The sequence below is a fragment of the Pleurodeles waltl genome, chromosome 2_1 (genome assembly GCF_031143425.1).
Source record: "Pleurodeles waltl isolate 20211129_DDA chromosome 2_1, aPleWal1.hap1.20221129, whole genome shotgun sequence".
Classification (NCBI taxonomy): Eukaryota; Metazoa; Chordata; class Amphibia; order Caudata; family Salamandridae; genus Pleurodeles; species Pleurodeles waltl.
The window spans coordinates 45,438,627-45,462,210 of NC_090438.1; the positions used below are offsets into that span (position 1 = coordinate 45,438,627).

General features: G+C 42.3%; 1 protein-coding gene across 8 annotated transcripts in view; it reads right to left on the reverse strand.

Annotated features, from left to right (window-relative positions):
- DLG3 (discs large MAGUK scaffold protein 3) overlaps positions 1-23,584 on the reverse strand; it is a 1,213,683-nt gene that overhangs the window by 483,503 nt on the left and 706,596 nt on the right. The gene's annotated exons all lie outside the window — the stretch shown is intronic.

Sequence of the window (23,584 nt, forward strand, 5' to 3'; positions counted from 1 at the left end):
TAAGGGTGAGGAGCAGGTTCTAGGAGCTGAAGGTGAGCAGCAGGTCCTGGGAACTAAGGTTGAGCAGCAGGTTTTGGGACCTAAGGGTAAGAACCAGCTTCTAGGACCTAAGAGTGAGCAACAGGTTCTGGGACCTAAGGGTGAATAGCAGGTTCCGGGACCTAAGGTGAGCTGCTGGTTCTAGGACGTATAGGTGAGCATCAGGTTCTGGGACCAAGGAGTGAGCAGCAGGTTCTGGGATTTAAGGGTGAGCAGCAGGTTCTAGGACCTAAGGGTGAGCAGCAGGTTCTGGGACCTAAGGGTGAGCAGCAGATTATGTAACTTAAGGCGGAGAAGTAGGTTCTATGATCTAAGGATAACCAGCAGGTTCTAGTTCCTAAAGGTGAGCACCAGGTTCTGGGGCCTAAGGGTGAGCAGCCGTGTGTTGGACCTAAGGGTGAGTAACAGGTTCTAGAATCTAAGGATGAACATCAGCTTTTATGACCTAAGGGTGGACAGCGGGTTCGGGGACCTAAGACTGAGCAGCAGGGTCTGGGACCTAAAGGTGAGCAGAAGGCTCTAGGACCTATGGGTGACCAGTAGGCTCTAGGACCTAAGGGTGAGCAGCAGGTTCTGGGACCCAAGGGTGAGCAACAGGTACTTAGAGGTAAGGGTGACCAGCACTTTCTGGGACCTAAGGGTGAGCAGCAGGTTCTGCAATCTAGCGGTGAGTAGCAGGTTCTGGGACCTAAGGGCGAGCAGCAGGTTCTGTGATCTAGCAGTGAATAGCAGGTTCTGGAACCTGTGGGTGAGCACCAGGTTCTGGGACCTAGGGGTGAGCAGCAGGGCCTGCGACCTAAGGATGAGCAGCAGGTTCTGGAACATAAGGGCGAGCAGCAGGGTCTGGGACCTATGGGTGACCAGCAGGTTCTGGGACCTAAGGGCGAGCAGCAGGTTCTGGGACCTAAGGGCGAGCAGCAGGTTCTGGGACCTAAGGGTGAGCAGCAGGTTCTGGGACCTAAGGGTGACCAGCAGGTTCTGGGACCCAAGGGTGACCAGCAGGTTCTGGGACCTAAGGACGAGCGGCAGGTTCTGGGACCTAAGGGCGAGCGGCAGGATCTGGGACCTAGGGGTGAGCAGCAGGTCCTGGGACCTAAGGGTGAGCAGCATCTTCTGGGACCTAAGGACGAGCGGCAGGTTCTGGGACCTAAGGGCGAGCGGCAGGATCTGGGACCTAAGGGTGAGCAGCAGGTATTGGGACCTAAGGGTGAGCGGCAGGATCTGGGACCTAAGGGCGGGCGGCAGGATCTGGGACCTAAGGGTGAGCAGCAGGTATTGGGACCTAAGGGCGAGCGGCAGGATCTGGGACCTAAGGACGAGCGGCAGGTTCTGGGACCTGAGGGCGAGCGGCAGGATCTGGGACCTAAGGGTGAGCAGCAGGTCCTGGGACCTAAGGGTGAGCAGCATCTTCTGGGACCTAAGGACGAGCGGCAGGTTCTGGGACCTAAGGGCGAGCGGCAGGATCTGGGACCTATGGGTGAGAAAGAAATGTATAGATTGCGAGATGAGTGTCAGAAGATCTGTGGGTTAGGTGCATGAGAATAAGTGGTGTTCAGTCTTGACCAAAGTGACTGACCTTACAAGCTTTAAATCCCTTTAATTATGACAACGTGTTCCCAACATTAGTGCCATGATCCTAACTAAATGTTTTGCGACACATTGCGTTATGTGAATCTGGGCCACCTGTTTTTTAATGCCGGGGCCCATCTACAGTTCTAATCCTACTCTGAGGGTATCCCTATTTCTAAAGTAAACACAAGGTAAATTCAGACACAATTAATTCCAGAGGCACTATAGCATTACACTGAACATATGGGACAAGCCAGGAGCTCCTGGAGGGACCTTGGACATCACTGCTTTAAGTGACGGGCGAGGGCTAGAAGTCAAAGATACAGACTCAATAGTAAAGATGTAGCACACAGATGCTGTCACTGTGTGTAAAATATGTGCCATTGTGAGTGTGTAAAGCATGCACCATTGTGTGTAAAATGTGGCATTGTGAGTGTGTAAAACATTCCCTTGTGTGTGTGTGTGTGTGTTAAACGTGTCATCTCGAGTGTATAAAACATGCGCCGTTGTGAGTGTGTAGAATATGTGCCATACTGAGTGTGTAAAGGCGTAAAGTGTACTATTGTGAGTGTGGAAAATATGTGCCACAATGAATTTGTAAAACATGGTTCATTGTGAATGTGTACATTTTGAGTGTGTAAAACGTGCCATAATGGGTGTAAAAAACATGTGCCATTGTGAGTGTGTAAAACGTGTCATCGTGAATGTGTAAAACATTCCATTCTGTGCGTGTAAAACGTGTGATCGTGAGTGTGTAAAACATGCACCATCATGAGTCTGTAAAACTTGTGCCATACTGAGTGTCTAAAGAGTAGTACTGTGAGGGTGTAAAATATGTGCCACTGTGAGTGTGTAAAACATGGGCCATTGTGAGCGTGTAAAACATGTGCCATTGTGAGTGTGTGAAAAATGTGCCATAATGAGTGTATAAAGCATTCCCCATTGTGAGTGTATAAACTGTACCATTGTGAGTGTGTAAAATGTGTGCCGTGGTGGGTGTGTAAAACATGTCTATCCAACATTGTTTGAACACAGCTCCCCCTGGCACAAAGTTCTTTCTGCTGCTGGTGAAGCAGTGTCAAGCCTCTCTCACTATAAATAGCTTCAGCACTCTTCTTGGAGCAGACCTCAGCCTGGCAGGTGGTTCACACACTACAGAAAGACATTATTTTGTGCTGAAAGTCGCAGCTACACATGCTGGTGTTCTGCCCCCCCCCGCCTCAGGCATCTTTTTGGTACTGGGTTATCAGGGAACAGAACAAGTCTGCATGTGCGTAAGTGGCACGTGTACTAAATGGCGCGTTCTGCACAAAAGACTGTGCTATAGAATTGTGTGGAGGCTATAAACACCCCCACACTCACTTCTTTATATGCTCACATGCATGCATTCACATGATCTAGCTATCCGGATCTGAGGGCCTGGTTTAGAACTCGGCAGACGGGTTACTCGGTCACAGCGGGGACAGATATCCCATCCGCCAAAATCTAAATCCCATAGGATATAATGGGATTTATACTTTAGGAAAAGGTTTGATGGCCGCATGTCATGTCCAACTGTTAGTCTGTAAAATGTTTCCCTACCGGCAGGAACTGCCACAGCGGTGATTCCTTTCAAGCTAGAGAGATGCCCGTGGGCCAATAGACATCTCTAAATGTAGCGCAAAGGATGTCTTTCAGAACAAGTATTCTGTTGCCCTGACAGACATTAAACCAACTACCAAACTCTAAATCAGGCCCTAAGATGGATAAAATAAAGGAAGATAAAGTAAGCATAGTTTGCGTAAAAACACAAACTCAAAAAGATTTTTCAATGAAATGCCATAGTCATGAGGTGGAAGAAACAGTTTGGAAAAATGGAAGCTGAGCTGCCTGGCCCAGCTATAGTGCTGCTGAAATATTGTATGAGTTTGAGATTAGGTTGCCATGGCCTTGTAAAGCTGCAGCCGTTTACATACCCAGCAGTACTGTGTAGTACATTCTATACCACTGACAAGGCTATCTATAGTACAGCAAGTGCTGGCACTGATCTAACTTCGATCGTTGTCAAGAGTCAATGCATAGTACAGCACGTAAACCTACTGGGCTGATTCACAGGTAAAGTTAAACCAAAAGTCTAACTTCGACCTAAAGTCTAACTTTACTACTTTTCGATATTCACAATGGTAAGTTACTTCTAGTAACTTTACTACCAGTAAAGTTAGACTTTTGGTCTAACTTTACCTTTGTGAATACTGAAAAGTATTAACTTTGTGAATACTGAAAAGTATTAACTTTGTGAATAGTGAAAAGTAGTAAAGTTAGACCTTTGGTCTAAGTTAGACTTTTGGTCTAACTTTACATTTGCGAATCGGGCCCATTGTGTTAATTGCATTTGCAAAAAATGTTCACAAATCCTACCTCAGCTAGAGATCCTAGGCAGTCTTCTTCATGTCCATCCTGGTGTCACCAGGCACATGGCAACATATAAGACTTGTTCATCTAACATGAAGAAGGTGCCTCATTCTTAGGACACTGAGAGATGATTGGACACAGTTGACTGGTCGTCAAGGAGTGAAGTGCTTCAGATGGTTGGGAATGGACTTTTAAAAGAAGATGTTGGCCACTGATCATCTTCCAGAGTGGCTAACAGTGGTTTTATGTCTGAGAAGGTTAGTCTGCAGAAGAGGCTTGGGGAGGAAGGCTGCCTCATCTCAGTTTTGTAATTTGTGTTATACATTGAATGATAACCAAGGAGCTAAGGCATTCTATTTTTTTAGAGTTAAATCCTTCTAGAGGAGATATTAACATAAGTTACTAGTCTGTAGTTACCTGGTAGCCCTGAGAAACATATCTTGTACTCTATTCTTGATAAAAGTAACTTTGACAAGGTTAAAGGTTTACAAAATGTTTGATGATTAATTGATATAATTAATTTCTAAACTTGTCATCAAGTTTTACAACAATTGAAGGTGACTCTGATTAACGCTGGGGCTGGGTGTTCCACTTGGTCAGTGAATTGTTGAGAGGTGTTGTGCCTTCACACCAGCAGTGAGTACCCTTGCCAATCACCAATGTCCCTCTGCTTCTTGGCTCAGCCTTATCAGAGTCTTGAAAAAGGAACACACTGTCTAAGCCTGCTTTGCCTTTCCAAGCCCTTTCTGTGCCATTCCAGTGTCATACTCCACACACCGCTATTTGCAGTGTGACAAAAACTAGTGTAGTTCTTCTGGGATGGCAGAAGGCCAGCACCTCTCCGACCCCTGATGTTGTTGATGAGCTTAAGGGATAAGGGAGGCAAGCAGCTTGATAAGCAAATGTAGGAAGTTGGTCAAATGCAATTCAGAAAAATTGGCATAGGCCTCGCCTGACAGATGTCTCCCGGCAGTGACACTGACAGCCTGATGAAGGCTTACCTCAAATGAATGCCCCAAGAAGTGACTATGTCCTGATCGCCACTGAGAATAGACAAGCACAAGTTCAAAAATGGGCCATAAAATGAACCTTCCCTGTCTTTATCTCATTCTCAATTCTCTGAGATTCTACTTTGACAGACCACCATCACTGCGAAACCCAATAGCCATGGTGTCAAAACCCACTTCTAAGTTAGCTTAACAAACTCTTATTCATGCACTGGTCTTGTTCCACCTGGACGGTAGCACACCCACATACACATATGACCACACTGAAGTGTGCTCTGTGTCTATGCTTCACTCACTGTGGGCCTCAGAAAGTAAAGCTGGGCCACGGCCACCCCTTACGGACTCCACTCCTCCTATCTGAAGGCCTAAGCTTCGAGGTCGGTTGTACCCTGTACGAGACGGTTACCTCCAATCCGCTGCCCAGGGTGCCACCTAACATCAAGGTATTCATTGGTCAATGTGACGTGAAGATTGTTGACATTACAAGGCTTGAGACCAGGAAGAGCATGGAGTAGATAAGAAGTCTTCCATTGCTACCCTACGAGCATCTAGGACGGCATCACAACACAGAACCAGCTTCCATCCTCCAACGCAGGAAAAGCTTGCAGACTCTGCCAAACTCTCTGTGATCACCTAGTAAACTTTGTAAACTGCAGTAACTTTCCTTTCATCCTTATCAATCTGTAACAGATGCAGTACAAACTCTGTGATCTTCGGTAACATTCCTCTCCACGTTGTCAATCTGCAACATCTGCACTAACATTCCTACCAAACTCAATGATCTGCAGTAACATTCCTCTCATCGCTATCTATCTTTAATGTGCAGCAACATTCCTACCGAGCTTGATAACCTGCAGTAACATTCCTCTCCTTGTTATCAATCAGTAACATCTACAGCAACATTTATACTGAACTCTGTGACCTGCAGTAACATTCCTCTCATCGTTGTCAATCTGTCACATCTGCAGTAACGTTCCTATAGAACTCGGTTATCTGCTGTAAATTTCTTTTCATTGATATCAATCTGTAAGACCTGCAGTTACATTCCTACCAAACTCTGTGATCTGCAGCGACGGTCCTCTCATCATTAGCAATATGTAACACCTGCAGTAACACTCCTACCAAACTCTCTGTCATCTGCAGTAACATTCCTCTCATTGTTGTAAACCTCCAACATGCAGTAACATTCCTACCAAACTCTCTGTCATCTGCAGTAACATTCTTCTCATTGTTGTAAATCTCTAACATGCAGTAACATTCCTACCAAACTCTCTGTCATCTGCAGTAACATTCTTCTCATTGTGGTAAATCTCTAACATGCAGTAAAATCCCTACCGAACTCTGTGATCTGCAGTAACATTCCTCTCATTGTTATCAATCTGTAACATCTGCAGTAACATTCCTACCAAACCCTCTGATCTGCAGTAACATTCCTCTCATCGCTATTAATGTGCAACATCTGCAGTAACATTCCTACCAAACCCTCTGATCTGCAGTAACATTCCTCTCATCGCTATTAATGTGTAACATCTGCAGTAACATTCCTATCGAACTCTGTGATCTACAGTAATATTTCCCTCATCGCTATCAGTCTGTAACATCTGCAGTAACATTCCTACCAAACTCTCATCTGCAGTAACATTCCTCTCAGCATTATCAATCTGTAGCAGCTGCAGTAACATTCCTACCGAACTCTGTGATCTGCAGTAACATTCCTCTCACCATTATCCATCTGTAGCATCTGTGGTAACATTCCTACCAAACTCTAGGATCTATGGTAACAATGCTCCCTACAGTAGCATCTGTAATTTATTACAACTAATCAATGTATTTAGCATGGACCAAGAACATTTCAGAAGTGGTACAATGGCTGTACATAGAACTATGAGCTTAAGATGATTAACATTAAGCCACAGTAATCAGTTGTGATATGGATTAGATATGCAATTTTATGGCTGTCATTGCTGAGTACTGATTGACACATCATAGATGCCTACAACTAATGAGACATATAGACATGAAGGTAGATATTTACAGCAGCATGAGGCCAGAGGGATCACGACAATTCATGCGACTACTTACTAAGGTTGACGTGTCAGTGCTGTTTTGAACTTCCGTCTAGAGGGGGTTGGTACTGGCACAGTGGTCCAGTGAAGATGGCCCGGAAGGCTATAGGACTGGACCTGGAGGTGGCACAGGGCAGCTTGAGTGCAAGTTTGAGATGACAGATCTAGGGTGATGGATTGACTACAGTATGATAGGATAGCAGCTGCCGGTCACTGCAATGAGTATAAGCATCAGTAGCTTGTAAAAGGCTTTGTTTGTGGACCAGCGACCTCCAGCTGGATGGCATGTGAGCACCACTGGGCTGATTGTAGAAGACCGTGGTAGTGACGTTCAGACGCAGGAGTGCTGGGGATGCCCATGAGGAGACTACTGCTGAAGTCTAACGAGGACTATTGAGATGAAGAGTGTACTGTAGTATATTGAACGGGACGGGTGTGGGTGGATCGTATGAATGGATAAATAATTCACATTGTGCAGCGGTGGCGGTATCTATTACAAAGGGCTGCATTTTAATGCATAGACCCAGGAGAACCTCAAGATTTCTATATCTTCAGGGTGTTTTGTGGGGGTATGGTTAGGGTCGGTTAGAGTAATGGTGCTGATAAAGGGGGAAGTACAGGACTTCAGTCTTAGAGGAGTGAAACATGGGGCAGTGTTCAGCCACCCAGTGAAGGACCGCAATGAGACCCTTGATATGTGTGACCGAAGGAGGGGCCTGGAGGTAGAAAATTAGAACAAAGTATTTGAGTGCTGTTAGCATAAAGATAGCACAAGAATTCAAAGAACGTAATGATACCGGAGTAAGGCAGTGAGGACAGGAAAGGGCCTAAGACAGGGCCTCGAGGGACACTCGCTGGTAGCAGGGTGGGAATAATACTGTCAATACCTTCAGTAACATTCCTATGGCTCTATAATAGTGGCAGCGATGTTACTCTTATTCCCTAAAATGTACAGTAACATTCCTTTCATAACTTTCAATCTCTGCGACCTGCACTAATACTCCAATTTCTTAGATCTGCAGTAATACTCTAACCAATATCTAAAATATATAATTGACCGCATAGTGCTCCCTTCTCATCATCTCAGACTTCGCCATACTTGTATTCTTCAACAACCCTCTTGCCTGGTTTGGATACAATGGGATTTATATTTCGGCAGGCAGGATGTTCATCACTACGGTGATGGAGTAACCCCTCCGCCAAACTCTAAACCTGCCCTGAGTCCGTCTAACATCTAAGTTAGTTGACATTGAGTGTCGACTTTGCAGCTCCAGCACTGTGACAGGTTTGCCATCACCATCTAGTACCACACTTATGTACCACATCAGCACTACCACTTACTCTCACCAGGGAGCAAGTACTGTGATTGCTTAGAGGCCTGCCACCTGCACCCCTCCCTCCCACACGCCACGCTTGCTCTGGCTCAGCAGTAGGCCTTCTTTCCACATCCTCCAGCCGGCGCCACAGCGGACTCTCACCAACATCCCTCGAAGAAGACTTAAGCCTCATTCGATCAGAGGCTGAACCATAACCAGACTCTGTGATTCTACTTTGCTCTACTCCCTTCAAGCACTCTGTTGTGGCCCCACAGTGGGTGTGTTTCTTCATCCCACGCCCACAGCCTCTTTGGGAATTAAGAGCATCAGCAAAGAGAACTGGTCTTTCCTGGATCAAGGCTTGCTCTGGTTCCATCTGGCTTGTTGCTGCTCTGGGGAATCTCAGGAGGATGGCAGGAAAGTTGTTGCAGCTGAGAATTGGAATGGTGGCTGGAGAAGATCTCCTGGCACAAATGTGGCGATTCAGGCCAGGCTGCAGGTATGTATGTGCTGCTAGACCTATGTCCATGACTCTCTCTGACGGCCCTTGCTCACCAGGTGCAGCCCCGTTGGCACTCAACCCCCACCTATCACCAACAGCCCTCTCTCTTTAGCTGCAGGAGGTCGTGCACAACAACTCCCACTACACAAAAACGAATATTCCACATAAAACACCATAAAACCTAAATGGCTGAAGGTCCAATAATGCAGACAGCTGAAAAAGCAAGCATAGAAAGTTTAGACACACTGCATAACTCAAGGGCCATTAGCCTTAAACAAAAGTCAAATAAATGCAATACAGTAAAGGGGTTCTCTTATGCTATATATGGTGGCTATCTTCAAGTGAGTGGAAAGTCGGCCTCATGTATGTACAGGGAGGTCGTGAATTAAATGTATATATTTATTTTAAATGGAGAACAAAATACAAAAGCTACAGCACTCTTAAATCATTGTTAATCACATTTTTATTATATTTTAATTTATTAAATTACCATTATCATTTTCATAATTTATTTTTAAAAATGTAACCTAAAGTAAAATGTTTATACTTATATATTATGTATTAAAATTGCATAAAGCTATATAAAGAATACATTTAAATGAATTCAATTATTGCTTTTATAAATCAAAATTACATGTATTTCATTTATTAATTCATCACATTAAATTAATTTGATATATCTATATAAATAAATAAAGTTTAAATAAGTTCATTTAACATTGTAAGCCACTGCTTCAGTATTATCTGTGAAAGGGTGTTGCAGTGTCAGTGTTTGGCCACGAGTAGTGCTCGTTTTACTACTACTTGTCTTTGGCTGTATGAATGAATTTTTATTTTATTAGTTAATTAAAATCATAAAAATATTCCTTCAACATAAAATTAAGCAGAACAATATTAGTGAGATAAAACAATGAAATAAAGATTATTTAATACATTCTACAGGTTTGCCCCTACTTAACTCCGATTACTAGTATAGGACGTAATTACAGGGTTGGTTAAATGTGCGACTACATTAACTAACTGCCCTTCCTCTTTTCCAACCTGTTTGTTCATAGTTGGTGGGTTTCATATTCCGTGGAGGAGTGCTTTTTATTACCCCTGGCGTAATTCCTATTTACTACCTTGTTTGGCGGACGAAATTATAGAAATAAAGATTTCCAGAAATTGGACGAGCCTAACATTGAGTATGGTGTTTCTAGGATTAAATGCTTCAATTAGAGCTTGTCTGCATGACCTGACCCCTAACTCATTTCGTTCTTTCTTCTATATTTGTCTGCTTTCAGCTGCCAAAGCTGGACAAATGCAGACCACGTGCACTAGGTTTCCTACTGCCTGACGACATAGGCGGCATTCATGCATGTCTGCTGGTGACCCCTTCTTCCATTTTGGCATGAGGTCTAGCGTTGGCACTTCACCTAGTCTTAGCTTTAGAAAGCGTTGTTTGATTTTCAGTGAATAGGGGGCAGCCAACAGTGGTGATTCTTTAGGTGCTTTATATGAATTAGGAACCAACCAGCCATGCGACCTTTTAGCCAGAACTTCCCTGACTTCTAGCCAGCTGTATAATTTGCTTGATTTGTTCACTGCTTTATTAAAAGCCAGGGTGGGAAGCGACTGATCCCATACATCGCCTAGGTTCAGATGGATTAGGCTTTTTTCCAGATGTTTTTTGAAGTTACTGTTACCTCTTTCTAAATTAATTTCCTGCCAAACTAAATTAGCCAACGTCCCTTTTGGGGCACGGCACAATTTGTAGCAACATTTGATATATACCGCAGATCGAGCCAGTGACTGCTTGACCAACATAAATTCCAGTCTGACCTCGGCCGGGGAAGCATGTCCTGGTAGCCGAAAGAAATGCTTGTATGCCTTTACCAGAAGTTTGTCCAGGAGAGCTTCCTCCATCCCCCTCATTATTTCAGTCCCACAGGCGAGAGTTGGAAGTAATCTTGCTCTCATTATGGCTGTCAGTAGGTTCAGAGCGTGACCAGAATTAATATTTGCAAGCGTACCAAAAGTGTGAAAAAGTGCTTGCGCTTTATTTTTTATTGCTTCTTTTTTAGGCACATAATTGCCTCTAGCATCTATCATGACTCCTAGGTTTCTGTACAAGGTTACTTCCTCTATGGCCTTTCCATTCAGATACCATTTACGTTGGCTGGTGGTTCTATGGTTAAGAACCATCATTTTAGTTTTGCTATGATTAATTTCTAATTCGCTTATTCTTGCATACTCTTCTAGGTTATTCAGCAGTTTTTGCATGCCAATTCTGGTGTTGCTAAGCAGTAACAGGTCATCTGCATATAGCATGTTAGTTAATTGTTTGCCACCTGTTCAGCTGTAGTAATTTTACACTTGTAAATTTGGCTCTGCCCCCTCTTCTGGGGGTGAAAACATGTAAGTCTACACTTTTGAATAACATTACAATCATAAATAGTGAACACTCCAAAGCATTAAAGGTACTCAAAAGCATAAAAGTAAATTTACACATGTACATTTGCTCCTGTGTAAGTTTACCTTTGTGAATAGGCCCCATGTGTCTAAAACCACAAGCTTACCCATCCCTATCATAAAAACATGTCAAGTAAATGCATCCATACCCAGGTAAAGAAATGACCAGGCATCCACTCTGGAAATCTGATTCAAATTAAGGCCACCCTCACCCTTCATCAAAATACATAGCACATGTTAATCAAAAATGCACCTTCATTAATATAAAGTCTGCCCTAATGAACACTTCCTAAACTGCTGCATGTTGATCTTTTCATTACTGAAACCTAGCTTTCTGCAATTCTACCTATAACGTTTGAGATCCTTGTACCTAGTGGCCAGACCACACTCCACAATCAGACATTCACAAAAACAGCTGGAAAAGTGTAAAAGCACAGTCTACATCTTTCATCTCTCCTAAAACTCCTACCAACCATAAAGCCCAAACAAAAAAAGACACTGCCCTTCAAAATCATGTACTGTCCCAGCATGCAATATTAACTTTGCTGAATCCTACAACAAACTCATCTCTGCAATGAGAAAAACTACTCCACTGACATATTCCTAGATGATTCCAGCATACATTTGAACATTGACAAAAAAACAGCCTTGACCAAACTGAAAGGTATCTGCTCCCTGTAAGGTTTTTCACAACTGGCCTCATTCATTTGTAACCCACAAAACTGGCTACCCAATGGGTTTACTAATCTCACCCATCAACCTCAACAGCACAGACAAAATCCCTGAACTTGATTCTTACTCTACCTTCCAACATCTTCCTACTAGACACCCAGAATACAGGACAAGAAGAACACTAGAACGTGGCAAGAAGACCTGAAGAATATATGCCTCAGCAGCAACCCTTGGAAGAACCACATTACATAGCTTTATACCTCAGCATACCAAAAGCCACCCAAAATGTAACAAACTATTACAATAAATGTACAGTAGACATCACAAATAATGTTGACTCTTTTACACCAAACCTAGTAGAGACCCAACCTATACCCCTAGACATCAAACAACTAAAAAACACCAGAATGACAATAAGAAAACTAGAACAAACCTGGAGAAAAGTAAAACCTCAAGAAGAACTCCAAGCATACAAGGAATCAAGACTAACCCACAGAGACTTACACTACTCATCATAGCTAAATATTATTAGAGCAGCAAACTACCTTAAGCCACTGTTCAAGAAAATGTTTACCTCCATCCCATGCCATAGTCCAAAATACACATCTCATCTGCTACCAATGACAACACTGCCAAGTTCTTCAGAACTACAAAAGGTTGCAGTGAGCACAATATCTTTGACCAATCACTCAATATATGCTGATAACCTAATATCACAACACTGATTTATTCCTGTGCTGAAGACACAAATACACTAATTTTAAGAATAGTCAACTCCTTATTTAAAAGGAATATTACCTTTCTTGTTAAAATATTGCCAGATAGTGCATCCCCTAAAGAAATCCAACCTAGTCTCAGAAACTTCCAGAACCTGAGATTAATTTGCTAATTTAGAAATAAACAACTGGCAACCGTATTTGAATGAACAAAAGACAGCGCTTCTGTTTACTAGCGGTTCTTAGACTTTCTCTTTTGGGTTATTTTTTGTTTTTACTTTTACTTTCCACTCCCTTTGTTAACAGTGTTTGGTAGCAGTACATTTGGGATGTATTCGGGTTTTGACTTCACTTATTTAATTGTGCCACTTTTATTGGGTGCTGTGTTCATGTTGATTTTGCATTAGGCCCTTGAACTTTATATTCTATGAGAGATTTTCATTAAGTGGTTAGAGATACACTATTTATTCTATGTTAAACAAATATTTATTTTAAATAATTTTCTGTACTATATGATTTCTTGCCCTGAAGAAGTCTGTAAAAGACGAAACACTTGCTGGCTACAGCATAAACCAAGGAATTAAAAAGTACCTACATCAACCTGTTTATTACACTGTTGTTTTAAGGCACTTGCGGATTCAGTTTGAAAATGTGGAATATCCTACTGTGGACTGGTTGATGGCCACTCTTCCCCTCCAGGAGCATCCAAAGAATTCTGGAGGACACTGACTGGATTTTTGATATATGGAGAGGTGCCCTGCACACCTTTCTTAGTCATCTAGTGTGTTCTGTTGCAACATTAAGTACCTTCTATGTTAGCTCATTCCATTAGTACTTCCCTTGGGCAATAGGAATGTCCTATGTGGTGCCAACATGTCTGAAGAAGAGGGTCTAACTAGTACACAATGTTATCACTTGGATCTTGAGACGAGTCTACACCTTCTACAATATGTCACCAACGCTGAGCAATGTATACTCCACACCTACAAATTCATGAGGGGAGTGTTCTATAACTGTAGACAGGTTAAGAGGTCTTAACCCTCATAATCTAATAGGGCTCATAGGTCCTTGTTCTTGTTGTTGTGTATATCCTGCTATAAAATCAGGACTACAATTCCTAGGACACAAAGAAAATATCTGGAGTGAATGATCTACTAGCCCTGGGTAATAGAGTTCTGCTACAGCACTTGGGCAAACTTTAGAAATGAAGTTTGTTTATACAAAACAAAGGAAATAAGCTAGATTTAAAGCCAAAGCAAGTGTAAGTGATTAGCCAGGTGCTGCGAACCACAGCTCAGCATTCAAAGCAACGTCTACACAGCATCTAGGACAGGGAAGACTAAAGAAACCTGGTAAAGCTGAGAAACAAGGAATGAAGTGCAGTTTGGAAGAGAGACAGAGGAAACACAAGAAAATGTGTATGCATATTTGAGAGTATGTGTAGGAATGAGGAAATGATAGGACAAACAGAATTCCACCTCCACGACATTGTCTCTTTAGGGCTTGAAGAAGGAAAGGACTACCTAGGTCAGAATGAATCTGTACAGCAGTAATAAATTTGGACTGGAGTAGACAGTGGAACATGATTTAAAATGTTTTGGGGAGTGATTTCTAGTAAACAGGCTGATGGCAGGACACCACAGGACCATTAGGTGTACTGCCTGGGTGACGGATAGTAGGATCCCAAGTAACCAATATCCCTTCAAACATCTTGAAATACATGCAACTTTTCAGGATTGGTATGGCCTGTTATCACAATGTTTTTTATCAAGTATTACATTGCCCCCCCTCTGACTCCAGCTTTTGGTAGCCATGGAAATGTGTGAGTTTGTTCTGCCAGCATTGACTAGACAAATTGGGAATCTATCGCCAGTGAGGAAAATGTTAGTTTAAAATCACCACATATTCTGGTGGAGATATTTTTTTTTCTTAGTTAGGAATGTAGGATTAACCTAGAACCCACATTCCACACACACTAGGGCTCACTGTCGCAAGAGATGATATAGTTGGTTTAGAGAAGCCATTTCTGTTATATGTAGAACACTGTATGTAATTTGCTTGGTAGACTTTAGTATCTGAAAAGTGCAAGGGGGCATGTTTTTTTTGTGCCACAAACCCCATAAAAATGACATCACTCGTTCTTCTAGTGCATCCATGTGACTGCAGGTTAGTGCATCTCCAAAACTTAAATGTACATTCATTGAACACAGTCAATATAATAGGGTTTATTCCATCCATCACAGTGGAGGGAGGTTTAGCAATGAAATGAGCCAGTGCTGTAGGTTTAGTTTTCTGGCCAACCTGGTACCGTTAGATATCAGAAGTCACTGCTGGCACACATTACATGGGGTATCTAGAAGGTCTCAATTTAAAATAAAGACATCCCCATTCCTGTGGGGCTCCTGTCAACTTTAGCTCATCCTAAACTTCTGGTGGCACTCAATGTCCTTCTCACTCTCAGGGGTCTCCTGCCACCATTAATGCTGAGCCCGTGACTATGTGCTTGTAGTGGGTGAGCATTCCTTGGTGGTGGGTGGTCGAATGTATGTAGATCCTTTTGGAATGGCACAATGGTTGTGTTTGTGTTGAGAGTGGGGGTAAGTCAGATGTGGTGATGAAAACTCATTTATCTTGCTCTGTCTCAAAGAAGTGCTGGGATAATAATGTTAAATGAATATTCTCTTCTCGTCAGCACAATCTTCGTTCAATTCACCACGCTTTCAAGGCATATACATTGTACCACATTCCCTCAGCCCAAGGACACTTGTCACTGTGACGTTGCTGCAAACAGTGATGGCACAGACAGTAACGTTAGAAGGCTTTACTCCTCTTTGGACGTGGGGCTGGTTGTTGCTGCTGGGGCATCCATAGCAGCAGTTTCCATGGTCACTGCAAGTTCTAAAGCTTGCTGGTGCCTGCAGACACCTCTGAACTGATTCACAATGGAGTGAGAATATATGCTTTATCAACAGTGTAATATTTAAGAATGTACCAGAATCAAATTGCTCAGCAAGTGTAGCGACTGATGCCACTGCAGCGCCTAGGACTGACAGGCAATGACATGCTAGCGTTACATGTATGTCATACAAAGTGCTGCACCGAGGATGCTGACAGGGCTGAGACAGAGAAACAGAGTGCGTGATATAGAGATGATGGATACAGAAAGTTCTCGATTTTCTGGTGCAACATTAAGACGAAGAATCCCCAATATATCTCTATGGTGTTGAAAACTCCATTAGAGTATCTCATGACAAGCCCACAGACCAGCATTGTGTCTTTCATCTTTTATTGCCAGACCTCACAGCAAAACCAACACACCCATTGTCCTCAGCTCTCTTCTACACCAGCACTCATCCCTTTTTAAATTCTGCTCCTTGACGGCTAAGTACCTTAACTTTATTAAATTAGGAGAGAGACCGATGATGAATGTCGGCTGAGAGGGTGTTAATGTGAGTAGGGTAAGAAATTAGTTTAACCGGAAAAACTTTAAGGGTGTGCATGATACAGCATTTATAAGAAAAATACACAGGGTTGTAGTTTGTAATGTACAGAGACCGTGTTAGGAGATAGGAGTAGGTTAAGAAAACAGTTCATAATTGAGTGCCTGTAAAGTTAAAAATAAGCTAGCTGTCATGCCTCATGGGCTGTCGCTAAACATCGGATAAGGACCCACCTGTAAACTCACTTACCTGCGGGTTCTTATACATGCACAAATGATCAGGACCTATAGTGTTTTTCAGAGGAAAATCGTCCTGATCAAATTAGAAAGGGTGAGGTGACCAAGATAGCAACATCAAGACGTAGCAGACATACTCATGTCTCTGATGAAATGGGAAGATAATTTTGTAATGGAATTGAATCCATGGAGGGTTGTGAGGAATTGGAAGCAAACTCTGCACTGGTGCATTGAGCTGTAAAAAAAAAGCTGAGTCAGAGACATCTTTAGAATGAATGCCACTTAAGAAAGGTGGAGTCTTTAGAGAGAAGATCTATGGACATTCCACAATTTCAAACTGAATGAATATCAAGAAAGATAGTGTTTTTAAAGAGGAGAAAAAATTGGTTTTAGGAGCCATTCAAAAGAAATTGTGACGATTACTAACAAGCAGTAAAATAAATTTGTAGAAAAAAGTCTATTCTAGGAGTTGAGTGGTTTACAATTTGAGGAAGAAAGAGAAAAATGTCCGAAACAGAAGGCAAAACCAGTATTTTGAGTGAGAGAGCACAGATAAGTTCTTAACGAGTTGGTACAAAAAAGAGATTTAAGCGCTATCAAGAAAGCAGTTAAGGCCTCTTTGGGTGAAAGAAGAGAGCTTGTGCCTCCGAGGAAGAACACTTTCCTAAGGCGAAGAGTGGAGATGGAAGAGGAAAATAATCCAGGGAAATACAATAAGAACAGAAAACTATTGACAAATAACAGGAAGAATGAAACATGTTATTACCTTGTAGAGGAATTAGTCTTCACTGAAGTGCAAATAAATTGGTGGATCCGGATTTGAGTAACATGGTGAAAATGATGCGATTATAGAGATTTTGGAGGAAGGAAGGGTGAATGTGAGTGTGATAGCTACAGTAGAGAAGAATGATAAAAGGTGGAGACCAGTGACAAATTTAAGAGAGCTGAACATTCGTAGTTTACAGGCACTTCGAGATGGAGGACATCTGTCTGTTGCGGGATCTTCCACAGGATGGAGATTGAATGGTGAAATTAGATATGAAGGACGCATATTTTACAGTACTGATTGGGGAGGAGAATCAAGGCTATCTCCAGTCTAGGTGGGCTGGAAATCTTTACCAGTTTATGAGCATGCTATTTGGATTATCGTCATGATGTTCATGTTACTGAGATGTCATGTGCCCTGTCAGTGGCTTGTTTAGGAGAGGGGTGAAAGGTTGATATTGTATGTGGACAACCTTCTAGTGCAAAGGAGGATCGCAATGAGTTAGAGGAGCATTTGAAACTAGTAGGGGATCTTTAAGAAAAGTTACGGTTTATTGTGAACTTGGAGAAGTTATATATGACTCCTAAAAGAAGCATGGAGTTTTTAGGTTTTCAGGAAGTCACGGTGCTGGCAGTGTTGAGGTCACCAATCAAGAAGGTGTCAATGATCAAGTTAGGGAGCTGGAATTTGATGACCATGCATCAAATCAAATGGCAAGCACTGGTTCAAGTAATAGTTCTTCATTCATTTTCGATTCAGGCTGGTTCTCCAGAGCCACTTCATTACAGGGCTCCTCAGCGAATGAAGTGAAGGGGCTTAGCAAGGGGTTATGGCGAGGAGACATGGTGAGCCCTACACAGAAAGCAAAGGAAGAGCTAATCCAGAGGCTGGAGGGTTAAACGGCATGGAATGGGCATGCAATTTTTAGAAGGAACCTAGATTATACCGTGGGTAATTAGATACAAATTACTATGGTTAGGGTCCCTTTTGGGTCAACAAGAGGAAGGTGGTAAATGGTCTCTTGGAGGGAACATATATAAAAATAGTTGGAGAAGAGAGAAGGGCTATTTTATTTGAAGACTTTTCAAAGCCAGGTGGAGAGATGAACAGTTCTTCTGAGGATGGATAACTGTTCAGCAGTGTAGTACATAATTCACAATTACGATGTCAGCATCAATGTAGTTATGAGCACTGTCAAAATAAATATGGCATTTTTTATCTAGATAGCAATACTGTTCTCAGAGCAGAGTATTTAATAGGCAGGAAAAACCAGGTGGCAGAGAAGAATCCAAGGGATCTGAGCGATTACAGTGGTTGGATATTACATCACAAATGGTTTCAGATGAAAGAGAGCAGAGTGTGTCCCCTGGAGGTGGATAATTTTGTGTAAATGTTGATAGGTCACCTTCAGAAATATCACAGCTGTCAGCTGTCAGTGGTGGATACATTTCAGCTGGACTTGGGGGGGGGGGGACTGTCAGGCATTGCCTCTCCACTGTTTATAATAATTTGTACTTTTTGTTCATAGGCAGAGATGTCAAATGGTTCTCATAATTCAATTTTGGTTGCCCCAGCATTGGTTTCCAAGAGTATTATAGCTAATAACAGAGGGATGTTTAATGATCCCAGCAACTCAAGTTTTTTTTATATGATTTAGAAAGAGAATATCCATTGTAGGGAGCCTGGTCCTGCGCCTTCTTCTTTGCAGGATAGCAGGGGGGTCAGAGAGTTTGAAGGAGGATCCCATAGAAATGTATGCAGTAATCTTTGGAATTATTTCACCAGAGCTGTTTTTGATGGGTTTTAGTTTAGTTACCAAACAATCTTTTGTTACAGGTAGACTTTTTCAGTAGGGTATTGATGCTTGAGGGAAAACGTACAGATAGAGAGGCATTGTAGCACAGTGTCATGAAAGGAATTTGGATTCAGCAATGTACAAGAGAAAGGTATAACTGTGTGTTGGATATGAACAAGACTTTCAGGTAATTGGAGGATTGACTGGCTAATAAATATCTATCTTTAAAGGAAATAAATGTGACTATAGCAGCTCTGTTGTATTTACTGTTTCAGGGGGATATTAGATGCTTGCTAGTTGTAGATAAGTAATACGTTTTATAATCCAGAAGGAATGTTCTTTGAGGTGACAATGAGAACAAAGACAATGAGTGAAATAATTTACACCCCACAGTTTGAAAAACACTCTGAATGGTATTTTGTATGACCTATGCATGAACATGACAGAAGAAGGCAGGATTTCAGACTACCACGAGTGAATCAGTGACTAGGTTCTTGGTTGAGGTCCTTTAAGGTGGATCCATCCAAAAATAGCAAGACAGGCGAGTCTGGTGATGGAAGTAAAAGGCGGACATGAGAGGATTAAGAAAGTTTCAAAAACAAGAGAACATTTAAGGTAGGTGTTAAGATTCAGATGATTCTTTGACTAGAAGATCACAGTTTACCTTTTGCCAGATGGTCATTAAAGCTCCTGGAATGTACAGAATCAGAGGAGATGAAGCACAGAGGAGCGTCTGTTAACAAAGGAGGGCGGCGGAAGGCTGGTCATGAGACCATTTAAAGAGGGTGCAAGTTGGTGGGGAAGAGAGAAGGGTAGAGGGCATTACAATTCTCAAGTTGTTGTTTTAATGTTACTGCTCTTTGAAGCGTGGCAATAAAAAATTACATGCATAATGCAAATCTTTGTGTCTTTAATAAAATCTAGTTCAGGGATCTCCAACTCTTTCTATAATCAAAGTTACTTCTGCTCAATGAAAATCACTCCACTCTACTAACACAGACTATCAGTGTTGCAGTAGGAACCATTTCAGATAAGATTCCATTAGTGGCAATCACGTCCTTGATAACTACCAGTGACCACCTCAGTGCATCAAGCAAGTTCACCAGCAATAATCTTTCTCAATTTTAATTTTGAATCTTTCTACATGGCCTAGCCAATCATATACACGATGGCCCCTGCACTGGGGAAAACATCAGTAACAACTCCCCAGCACAGCATGAAATACCATTTAACTATCACCCTTAAATACATTTTTTCTCCCAACATTAACTTATCAGTTTTGAAAATATAGACATTGTACTTTAGAAATAGATCATTTTCAATTTTGGAAACACACCACATTCAACCAAACAAAAGCATTTCATTTAGCATGTTGGGCCGTACACAGGAGAGCTACTCAAAGGCAGCTGCAGGGCTACCAGTACCTCCTGAGCGACTTGTTGGGAGAATCCTGATATAGATTCTCTTAGATGAATTGGCATTCGTCTTCAGGTTTAGCACTTTCATTTACATCCTAATGTTAAATCACGGTAAGAGAACCTTCCATGATGTGAAGAACTGGCTTTCAGTGACCTAAAGAAATATCATCAAGGCACCATGTATTGCACCTAACGCTCTTGGCGAGCAAAGCTTCATGTTCCTAAGGTACCGTCTTGATTTCGGGCTATTGGCAGTGGAATGAAAAGCATGTGTAATGGCAGCTGTACAAAAGGTCTGGATTACAGAAAAAGACAGTCACTCAGCCTTTTTAAGTCCAGACGCAAGTGGCCCAATTTACAAAGGTAAATTAGATCAAAAGTCTAAGTTTAGAACTGAAGTCCAAGTTTAGACCTAAAGTCCAACTTTACTAATACTAAAGTTAGGCTTTTGGTCTATGTTTAGACCAAAAGTTTAACTTACACCAAAAGTCTAACTTTACTACTAGTAAAGGTAGAATTTTGGTCTAAACTTAGATGTAAGGCCTAAACTTAAACTTTTGGTCTAACTTTACCTTTTTGTATTGGGACCAAGGTTTTGTAATACTCTGTTGAACGTCCTTCATCTTGAATATAAATATTAATCAACAAGTCTTGGGTGTCTTTTAATCGATTGTTAGGTATTATGCTTCGCTGCACCATCATTTAGCACAGCTTACTGATGAAATGTACAAGCTACAATTAACACAACCAAACAATATTTGTGTGAAGGACACAATGCCTGATATCTCCATGCCCCCTCACCCTGAAAGCAGGCGTAAGCATGTGAACGGCCATCCGGTCAGCTAATGCTGCAAGATAGCTGCTTGAGCAGCTCACCGTCTCCTGCCTCAATAAATCTCTGGAATTTGGGTGCCATTTTTGATTCATATCAACTAATAAATCGAGAAGCACTTTCTGATTCTCTTCCGGGGTCCTCTGCTGCTTACCTGCATTAATGTCCCAGCATATTCTTCAAATAAGCTGGCTCACATATCCCAAGAGCTTGGAACAGTTCTCTAAGCTTGCATGCAGTACGGGATGGTGTGCGATGACCGGACGTTCACTCGCTGATTTCTTGACAAGTTTTTTCAGGTTTGTCATCTTGTCTACAATACTGACACCCCTGTACCACCTGTAAAGGGGATGCAGGCTCTGGTACACCTTTGTAACTGGACAAGTGATAGGCTGTTTGAGACCACTTTAGGGCCGTATGAGCCTTTTTTGAGCACAAGATGGGTTATGCCTAGACACGAGAAGCCTCCATGGTGATTCAGCCTGATCTAGACCTCACCTTCTGAATACTCGGGACCAGCAAGCCAGACACACCCCAATAATACTGTCCTGAAGCAATAATTTGAAAGGAAGGACAATAGAACACTCCATGCTATTTGTTAGCTCTCGCCAGGCTCAGTTACACAAAAGATGCACTATCCATCCCTAGATCTAAGAGGATCTTGCAGAAGATCTCTGTCCTTGGGCAGAAGTGGATCCCCCAGATTAGGGGGATAGGGCACCCCCTTTCCTTCAATGGAGAATCATTCCAGAAGACCCACTTCAAGAAGGACAATCGGCTGGTACTGGATTCAGCCTGGGTTTTAGACCTTCCTTATCAGTGGTCCTATCCCTGATCAAGAACATTCCCGCTCCTGATCAACAACATCCCAGAAAAATGAATGAGCAAGTCCTGGGCAGGCTATAAAGCTGTAACACGTTATGAGTAGGGCACACAAACATCAAATTGTGTATTCGCATGATTCACATAGGCATTACCACTATTGGCCTGATTTACATATTGGTGGGCGAGTTAGTCTGTCACAATCATGACGGATATACAGAATGCCAAAATCTAAATCCCAATATATCCTATGGGATTTAGATTTTGCAGGTAGATATCTGTCACTGTGTGCGGAGTAAATTGTCCGCCAATATGTAAATCTCACCCAAAGTCACTGCTTATGCAGATTCAACAGTTTTACTATATAAAGATAGCTGATTTGCGTAACACACTTGGAAGCAATGGACATTTATGCATTTACTCGTGCTTAGTACACGTTGCTGCTTGTGCAACGCACTTGCAGCACTTATAAGTTGTGCATGCCTATCTATTTTCTTCATCCATGAATACAGCAGTAAAGGCTTTGTGAACTGAGACTTGGGAACTTATTACGAAAGGATGTGTCTATTTCTAAAGGTCTAGAGGAGACGAAAGTATTGGCTGGATTTCCTGCAAAAAGAAACTTTAATATTTAAACACGTGACCAGTGGAACTAAACGGGTAAGGAGGACGTGGAGCAAACCTTCAGACATTTAATGAAATAAGCAGAGTACAGTGGAAGTACAGTACAAAAACCTAAGAGGAAACAAGCGTGGAGAAGGTTACCTTAAGTGAAGGCGGTCAAGTCAAAAGTGTCTTTCATCGACGGAAACGTACGGGCACATGCGGTAGCAACAGACGTGTAACAGGGGAGCAGCAGTCAAAGAGGAGGGGACACTTTCAAAGACCTCGGAAAGTGAGATGAAACATCCAGTTCTCTCAACCCAGTCCTGCTTCACCAACAATCACCACAAAGGAGGATCCTAGAAGGACCCTTTGTTTGATGATGTCTAGTTAGGATCTGGATCCCTGAATTTCCCTTCGCTTTAAGATGTCTGGGTGGATCTGTGTGCCCTTATGTTTGGTGTTGTTTGGCTGACATTTTGTTTCATGATGTCACATCAAGTTTTCAGGTTTCAGGATGTTCTTTTATTTAGGTCTGGCTTTGTCTTTAGATTCCAGAATGTCTCTGTGATGATGCCTGTTGGGACCTGAGACCTTGTGTGATATCATTAATTGGAAGACACCTTAAGGGGGCAGTCTATGTGCCACGTAAACTATCCTGAAAACAAACAAAACTGTAAGGCAGACCTAATGCAACAACCAACGAATTGTAGCTTGCGATAGTACTTTCAGGGGCAGAGTTTGCACGAGGATACATCACAATTGCTTTTACTACTTGTATTGAGTGCTTATTGTGTGCGTCAGGAGACCACTGCAGCGTGCACCACACGTAGCCCCTGCCATTCTGCATATGATGGTAAAAACACAGCTACTAACCCTCACACCCTACAAGTGTGATAGTTCGGACTATCCAGGCCCCCAAAATTATAAGAATGGCTTGGGC